This window comes from Bos mutus, chromosome 9, assembly GCF_027580195.1.
Source record: "Bos mutus isolate GX-2022 chromosome 9, NWIPB_WYAK_1.1, whole genome shotgun sequence".
In the NCBI taxonomy this organism is placed as follows: domain Eukaryota; kingdom Metazoa; phylum Chordata; class Mammalia; order Artiodactyla; family Bovidae; genus Bos; species Bos mutus.
This window is the reverse complement of record NC_091625.1, coordinates 80999120-81007522: the sequence shown is the minus strand read 5'-3', so window position 1 is coordinate 81007522 and position 8403 is coordinate 80999120. Positions and strand designations below refer to the sequence as shown.

General features: G+C 43.6%; 1 non-coding gene across 1 annotated transcript; it reads left to right on the top strand.

Annotated features, from left to right (window-relative positions):
- Window positions 1-4855: 4855 nt before the first annotated feature.
- Window positions 4856-4927, top strand: TRNAC-GCA (transfer RNA cysteine (anticodon GCA)). The gene has a single exon. It is a non-coding gene; the product is annotated as a tRNA-Cys (tRNA).
- The last annotated feature ends 3476 nt before the right edge of the window (window positions 4928-8403 follow it).

Here is an 8403-nt window from a genome sequence, read left to right as displayed (position 1 = left end):
GGGCAGCATTTCCCTATATTGTGAGAGAGGGGTAAGTGGAGAGGCCAAGGGGGTCTGGGGCAGGCTCCTCATGCCTGGGTCTGAGCGTGGCACTGGGGGCACATCTGTGCTCCTCCCGGCCTCCCCTGGGAAGGCCTTCATCCCACCTGGCCCTCACTGGTCTTGCACTAGAGGCCCTCAGAGGTCACCACTGAGTCCTTCCTAAACATACAGCCTCCGCGGGTCTGTGGCTTCTCTGTGGCCCATACATGCTGCTCTGGGTGCCTGGAAACCTTCTGCTTTTTTCACATGATTCTGGGCCAGGGAGAGGCTGCCCCGGGCCCTGCTGGCCTCACCAGCTCATTCTCGGCTCTCGTGGGGGCAGGGAGCTTGGTGACACTCTCCAGCAAGTGGCCCAGAACACCAAGCAGATGTTTCTTTTTCTTTCTCAGCAGGCTTCATGCAAGGTCCCTCCAGAGTGTCCTAAATGTGTCTCCGTCTGTCTGCCTCGGTGATTATCCTCAAGGAATTCTTTCCAGCCTTTTATCTTATGCCAGGCCCAGGCTTTGGAAACTCAGAAGTCAAGAATCGACCTCAATGGCCTCTGCCTTCGGCTGTCACCCTTTCCTAAAGTGAAGGCAGAATGCCCCAGCTGCCTGCACCAAAGGCGATGTTGCAAGGCACAAAGAGTTACAGGAAAAAAGAAAAAGAAAAATCTGCTACTATTTCAAAATACTATCTCCAAAACATACATAAAATTAACATAAGAAATGCTGTCCTTCATCTACAAATATGATGACATTGGCCAATCAGCTGTAGGATATAGATGAATTTTTCTGGGAGCAGGAATGGATTTGTTCTACTTTGTCCATGGCCTCAGCTCACCCACCTGGTGGCCAGCACATGCCCTGGCAAGTTGCCCCTCTGGGTTCTGGAGACAGGATGAGCCCACACAATGGAACAACTGTATTCACCCACACCAAGACATCGTAACACTGTTCTCGCAACCAGTCTTCCCACAGTAACCTTAGCATATAAGACACAAGGCTCTTTCTTTCTTAGATCTTCAGAAATAGCATATAAGACAGCTTGTTCCTATAACTGACAAAATAAGCAAACACACAAATAAGTAAATAAATAGAAAGCCATTGAACTCCCAGAGTGCATGTACACCTAAAAGGCTTACTAAATGGTCTTTGCTTGGGGGTATTTCCTTCCTTTCTGTCTTCAATAGCACCCACTTCTGATCATAGATGCCTACTGACTGTGCAATCCAGAATACTGTAATTAGCTTTCTAACACCGATTTCCTATTAAGGTACATAAATAACAAGAGGGAGGTGAAATGCTAGGCTCCTCTTGAATAGTGTCTTAAAATAACAGAAGGAAGCAACCACATGCTGATAGATGTTGGCTCCAAAAGTACATTTAAAGTCAGAGACTGGGATTTGCTGCAGAACAGTTCAACCGGAAGCTCGTCAGGACTCGCGTGAAAACAACAATGATCCTATGAATGTGGATCCTTCACCCTCAAAGTGGTGAGTTCCTGGAAGGAATCAGCAGCACGTGAAAAGTTTTTATGATAATAAGACCAAATGCAGGAAAGATGCCACAGTAAAAATCAGGTTTGTAAAAGGCCTGTAGATTTAAATGAACATCAGCCCACCCAAAATTCCAATTCTTATGTAAATCTTATTTACTTTCAAGTAAGTACATTTCCTTTAATCACTTAAATACCGGTAACTATTTTTAAACTCTGTCACCATGAGTTTTAATTATTGAGCACAGAGTTTTAGTGACGATGCTAAGTCACTTCAGTCGTGTCCGACTCTGTGCGACCCCATAGACAGCAGCCCACCAGGCTCCCCTGTCCTTGGGATTCTCCAGGCAAGAATGCTGGAGTGGGTTGCCTGAAATAACCTGGGCATGGTTATTATATTTTTAAATAGATCATTGGATTAGATTACAAACACTTTGTTTAGGAATTTCCTATCTACTTTGGTGAGTGAGAGTCATTTGTATTTTCCCTTCTGGCTTTAGAATGAGCTGAGCTGTGTTTCACTATTTTCTGTAATACGAAATAGCTTGTGTAAGATTAGTGTTAAGAGCTGAATTGTGTTCCCCAAATGCATATATTGAAGTTCTAACCCTAATACCTCAGAATATAACCGATTTGGCTATAGACCTCTAAAGAGGTGATTAAGTTAAAATGAGGCCCTTGGGGTGGGCCTTAATCCAGTCTGACCAGTGTCCTTATAAGAAGAGGAGATTTGGACATAAAGAGACACCAGGGATGTTCACACATAGAGAGAAAAGGTCTTGTAAGGACACAGCAAGAAGGAAGCCATCCGCAAGCCAAGGTTGAGGGGCCTTAGAAGACATCAGTTCTGCTCACACCTTCATCTTGGTCTTCTAGCTTCCAGACTTGTGAGAAGATAAATTTCTGTTTAAGACATCCGGTCTACGGTGTTTTTTTACAGCAGCCTTACCAGACATACAATTAGAATGACTCGTTCCTTGAAAGTTGAAAAGCTTTTGGGTCCAGTGAAACATTTTGATCACTGATTTAAATTAGTTAATAGTTTCAGGACTTTTCAATTTTCTAGTTTTTCTTGAGCCAGTTTTGGCAAGTTAAATGTATGTTTCACCTATTTTTAAGGATGTGTGTCATTTGCTCAGTCATGTCCAACTCTTTGGGGTTTCCAGGTGGTGCTAGTGGTAAAGAACCTGCTGCCAATGCTGGAGATGTAAGAGATGTGGGTTTGATCCCTGGGTCAGTCAGGAAGATCCCCTGAAGGAGGAAATGGCAGCCCACTCCAGTATTCTTGCCTGGAAAAATCCCATAGACAGAGCAGCCTGGTGCGCCATGGTCCACAGGGCTGCAAAGAGTTGGACATGACTGAAGCAACTTGGCACGTCCAACTCTCTGTGACCCCATGGACTGTAGCTTGCCAGGCTCCCCTGTCTTTGGAATTTTCCAGGCAAGAATACTGGAGTGGGTTGCCATTTTCTACTCCAAGGGATCTTCGTGACCCAGGGATCGAACCCATTTCTCACGTGTCTCCTGCACTGGCAGGCAGATTCTTTAATACTCTACCACCTGGAAAGCCCATTTTCAAGGTTATAGAAATCAAACTGTTTATTCCATCCTCTTGCTACCTTTTCATCTCTGCAACCTCCATACATATATAGTTTTCATTTCTACTACTCTTTATTGGGTATTTCTTCTCTCCCTCATGGATATTCCCAGGTATGTCATTTCTATTAGTCTCTTCATAGAGTGAACCTTTGGTTTTATTGATCCTTGTATATTTGTTTCTGTTTCATGAATTCTCATATTTACCTTTATTATTTCCTTCCTTCTGCTTTCTTTGGGTTGATTCTGGGAAAGTCTTACTCTGAGAACTGACATTTGGGATATCGAGTATAAGTCAGTGGTTTTCAAACTCTGCTCTGCAGAAGACCTTGGGATATTCTTGGGGAGAGGGGTTGTTGTCTCAGAGGCTACCATCCAGAGTTCCTCTCTCCTACCCACTCCAGTTGCCACCAAGAAGGCTCAGCTGTTTTCATCAAAGTAACTCTGGGGACTCCCTGGTGGTCAAGTGTGTGGACTCCACACCCACTGCAGGAAGTACAGGTTTGATTCCTGGTCAGGAAGCTAAGATCCCTCAAACTGCATGGCAAGGCCAAAAAAAAAAAAAAAAAATCAACTTTGCTCTATTTTTATCAATCTTACATGTAGAATTTCCATAAAATTTGCGGGGGGGGAACGGTTGCATCTTCTAAAAAATAAGATAGTTTTTAAAAGTTTGAAGGCTCAGAAGAATTGAGACAAGGAAGTGTATTTCTAGTACTTATAGATACACATATTTCTATTGACAACGCAGTGAGTTAATATTAAAGTACCAATTTATAACTAGGGAAATCTCCCCACATTTGTCAATGCCAGAACCCTTCTAAATTGAGATCCTGTAATTCTATCTGTACTTACAAGATCAATGACCTTAAGTATAAAAGGCTTTGGAAGATCCTTCACAGGCCAGCAGTGTTTAGAATTTGTGCTGAGTATTAGCTAATTTTTTACTCTAAATATCCCTTCAGGTAAAGTTCTATGAGATGGATGAAAGAATAGTATTTCTCAATTTCAAAATAGACAATTTTCTTGCTTTCAAGTATTTCATTAGTTTGCTGAATATGTCTATGAAAAACTCTCCCAGCTTTCTCCTCATCTCCGGACTTAATCTTTTAATCTTGCATGAGTTGTTAACAAGCTTTCGGTAAATTATCCTGTTGTAGATCACTGCCATAAACAGTGAGAGATGAGTTAATAACATCAGATTGTATTTTTAGTGTAAAAATTTGGATAACGTTAAGTAATTTAATATATGGCTTTGATTCCACAAGTAGAAATAATTTATGGGCTTATCTATATGATTTGGCATAAATAGTCTATAAATGCTTCTCTTATGTCTGTATCACATTTTATTGTCAAAAATTAATGTGATGGGTTCTTAGAAAAACAAGTTAAAAATTAAAACACTATAGAACAGTACTGAGTCTTAGCTACAGCTCTCTTTTTTTTATACTTGCAGATAAGTAATTTGATTTCAAATTAATAATAATTATCATGTCTTTCCACCATGGCAAATAGATGATTACCTGCCTTCATGCAATTGATGTGGATTTCACAAAACAGGAGCAGTAATTAGCTGAACCTGCTAGCTTATTACCATCAGGAGAAAAAAAAGACTCAACAGTAACAAAAATCTCAACTGCTGGTTTAGACAGTCTTTAATATTGTAGTAATGGTGCTAAACACCATTAAATATGGGCATCCTTTCAGAGCTTGGGAGGAAGATATGTTTCAGCTAAAGACTTCCCTGGTGGCTCAGTTGGTAAAGAACCTGCCTGCAGTGCAGGAGACCTGGGTTCGATTCCCAGGTTGGGAAGATCCCCTGGAGGAGGGCATGACAACCCACTCCAGTATTCTTGCCTGGGAAATCCCATGGACAGAGGATCCTGGCAGAGCACAGTCCATGGGGGTCGCAAACAGTCAGACATGATGAGCAACTAAACCACCACCACCATGTTCAAGCTAAAAAAGTACAATGGACCCACGGCAGGTCCACAGTTGGACAAACCGTGGTTCCTCTGAGCTCGTTTATGCCCTTAAAATTACCCAAAATAAGAACTTCTTTTCCACTCTGTATAATGCAGAAGGCACAGTTCTCATCCAAGCATATGATAAATGGATGTCCAAGGTTTATGTTCTGTTTTAACAAAAAAAATAATCTGTCCTTTCCATGAAGTGCTAGCTGCTGCTAAGTCGCTTCAGTCGTGTCCGACTCTGTGCGACCCCATAGACGGCAGCCAACCAGGCTCCCCCATCCCTGGGATTCTCCAAGCAAGAACACTGGAGTGGGTTGCCATTTCCTTCTCCAATGCATGAAAGTGAAAAGTGAAAGTGAAGTCTCTCAGTCGTGTTCGACTTAGCGACCCCATGGACTGCAGCCTACCAGGCTCCTCCATCCATGGGATTTTCCAGGCAAGAGTACTGGAGTAGGGTGCCATCGCCTTCTCCGGAAGTGCTAGCAGTCCCAGCTTAATGCCCTCCTTTTGGGCTCATCAAATATACTGGACATTGGTTCCCTGGCCATAGCTACCTTGCATCAAATTACATAAGAAGCCTCATGCTTCCACATCATTTTGAGGGGTCTGGGCCAGAGTCACTCACATAGCTCATTCACCCACAAGCATTTGTTGAGCATCTATGAGGTGTCAAGCCTGGTGACAATCAGGAAAGACTGTCCTCACGAAGCTTGCTTTCTAGTCCTGGCTGGTTTTCTTCAGATCCCAGGACTCCCAAGACAATGCCTTCAGCCTCTGCACTGCCCCCTGAGCTTCAGGGCACCCCTGGAGTATGCTGCTTGGAAGGGGCTCTAAGGACTCTGATTCTGAATCCAATCCCCGCTCCCTAAGCCCGAGGTCAGCAGTGAACATAGTTCCCTCTTTCCCATGCACTGTCTTTTTCCTATCTGGTATCTCAGTTTCTACTTTCAACAGAGACTTTTGCCTGGGCTAAATCATTCTCACCCTGACTTGAAAGTCAGCTTCCAATCCCTTCCTACTGGCTGGAATCCAGCTCCAACAGACAGACCAGCTTCCTGACAGGGACCACTTTAGCGGCACTTCCAAAGTCCCCCCCCAGCCCCCAACCCCTGTCCATTTCCGGTCACAAGGCTCTGCCTGTATCTGAGTACAGATGCAGTTCTACCCAGCTGAGCCCCACTCTCAGTCCCTGCAGCCCATTAATATTCTTCCCCTGGTTTCCCTCGGTGCCTGGGTCGAACATGGGAGCCTGGTCCTGCCCATCCACCCTGCCTTAACTGCTGATTAGACACTCATGTGTTTCCCCTACTAGAGTTATGACAGCCAAGCCTAGACAGCTGAGCTTCCTTCATACAGACCAGACAAATCAGGCTTTCGATGTTTAGAGGAGAAAGCCAGCATCTTCCTTTCCACAGCTCCCAGTCATACATTCTTCTCTCCCTTGGGGCTGGGGTCCTAGTCTTTATCATCCATCCATTACTCCGGTCCCAAAGAAAGAAACTCCTCCTCCCGGCTCAGCCATTCCCTCTCACCCTGGACTCACCCCTCCCAGGGAGCCGTGGTGCATATGATCAGCTAGAGTCTGACAGTCTCTGGGTGAGCAGTGCACATTTGTTTATTTCTTACATTGAGAGGTAGAGATTGGCCAAGGTTTGTTGAATAATTGCATCAAGCCCTATACATCGTTTGAACCTCTTAAGTCCTTCCAGGATGGATGAAACGCTGCCTTAGTGTCTCTGGGGAATATCATCAAGTAAAGCCAGCAGGTTCTGGTGCCATAACTAGAGGTCACATGATGCTTCACTTGTGTCAGAATGGAACGCTTATTTCATTCTTTACCCTTTTCCCTCCAAAACTCAGGACTTGATCTTCCCTTTAAGTCGTAGCTGGGACCAACTTTTGTTGCACAAGAGAGGAATCTGGATGCCTTGTCTAGCACCCTGAGATTCAACATCAAGTCACTTTTCCATTCATCTCTCTTCATATCTTGAATTTTCTGGTCCCAGCAATCATCATTTAACTGCTGTGATCCCAAAAGCCGATCCATCTGAACCCAAGTTCTAATAGTTGGCCCTGAGGCCAAACCTCTTTCTTAATTATATCCTTATTACTGTAATTTCCAGAGCTGGTAATTCTGTTTTGCTAGTTCTCCACCCAGTGGTTTTGAATCTGATTCCAGAAGCATGTGTACTTAGCACATGTTAGATGCAAAATAATCATTAATTGGTCAATTGATTTAAAAATACCTGGGCTACTATAATAGATGGTAGGCATCAAACCCAGAGAAAGACTTAGAGTAGACAGAATTCACTCAAATAAGGACTTCTGGGATTCACTCAAGTGAGAACTAAAGGGCAAGGACTGCGTCTTTTTTAAAATTTATTTCATTGAAGTATAGTTGGTTTACAATGTTGTGTTAATTTCTACTGTACCGTGAAGTGATTCAGCACTTATACATTCTTTTTCATATTCTTCTCCATTATGGTTTATCACAGGATTTTTTTTTACTTTTTATTTTATATCTGAGTATAGTTAATTTTGGAGAAGGCAATGGCACCCCACTCCAGTACTCTTGCCTGGAAAATCCCATGGACAGAGGAGCCTGGTAGGCTGCAGTCCATGGGGTCGTGAATTCGGACACGACTGAGCGACTTCACTTTCACTTTTCACTTTCATGCATTGGAGAAGGAAATGGCAGCCCACTCCAGTGTTCTTGCCTGGAGAATCCCAGGGACGGGGGAGCCTGGTGGGCTGCTGTCTATGGGGTCGCACAGAGTCGGACACAACTGAAGCGACTTAGCAGCAGCAGTTAATTTAACATGTTGTGTTAGTTTCAGGTGTACAACAAAGTGATTCAGCTATACACATACATGTATCTATTCTTTTTCAATCTTTTCCCAATTAGATTGTTACAGAATATTGAGAAGAGTTCCCTGTGCTATTCAGTAGGTCCTTACTGGTTATCCATTTTAAATATAGCAGTCTGTACATGTCATTCCCAAACCTCTTAACTACTGAGTGAAGTTATATGTGGAATCCAAAAAAAAAAAAAAAAGATACAAATGAACTTATTTACAAACCAGAAACAGACTCAGGGACTTAAAGAACAAGCCTATGGTTACCAGGATGGAAGGGAATGGGGGAGGGACAGTTACAGACTGTGTGTACTGATTCACTGCTGCCTCTCTACCTTGGCACCATGCCTGGCACCCAGGATACTCTTTACAGTGTGATAAAGGAATGGATTTACAGATGGCACGCACTGTCAGACGACTCCCTGAAGCTGCCTGTCTCCCTGCCGGCCAATTAGCTCTCC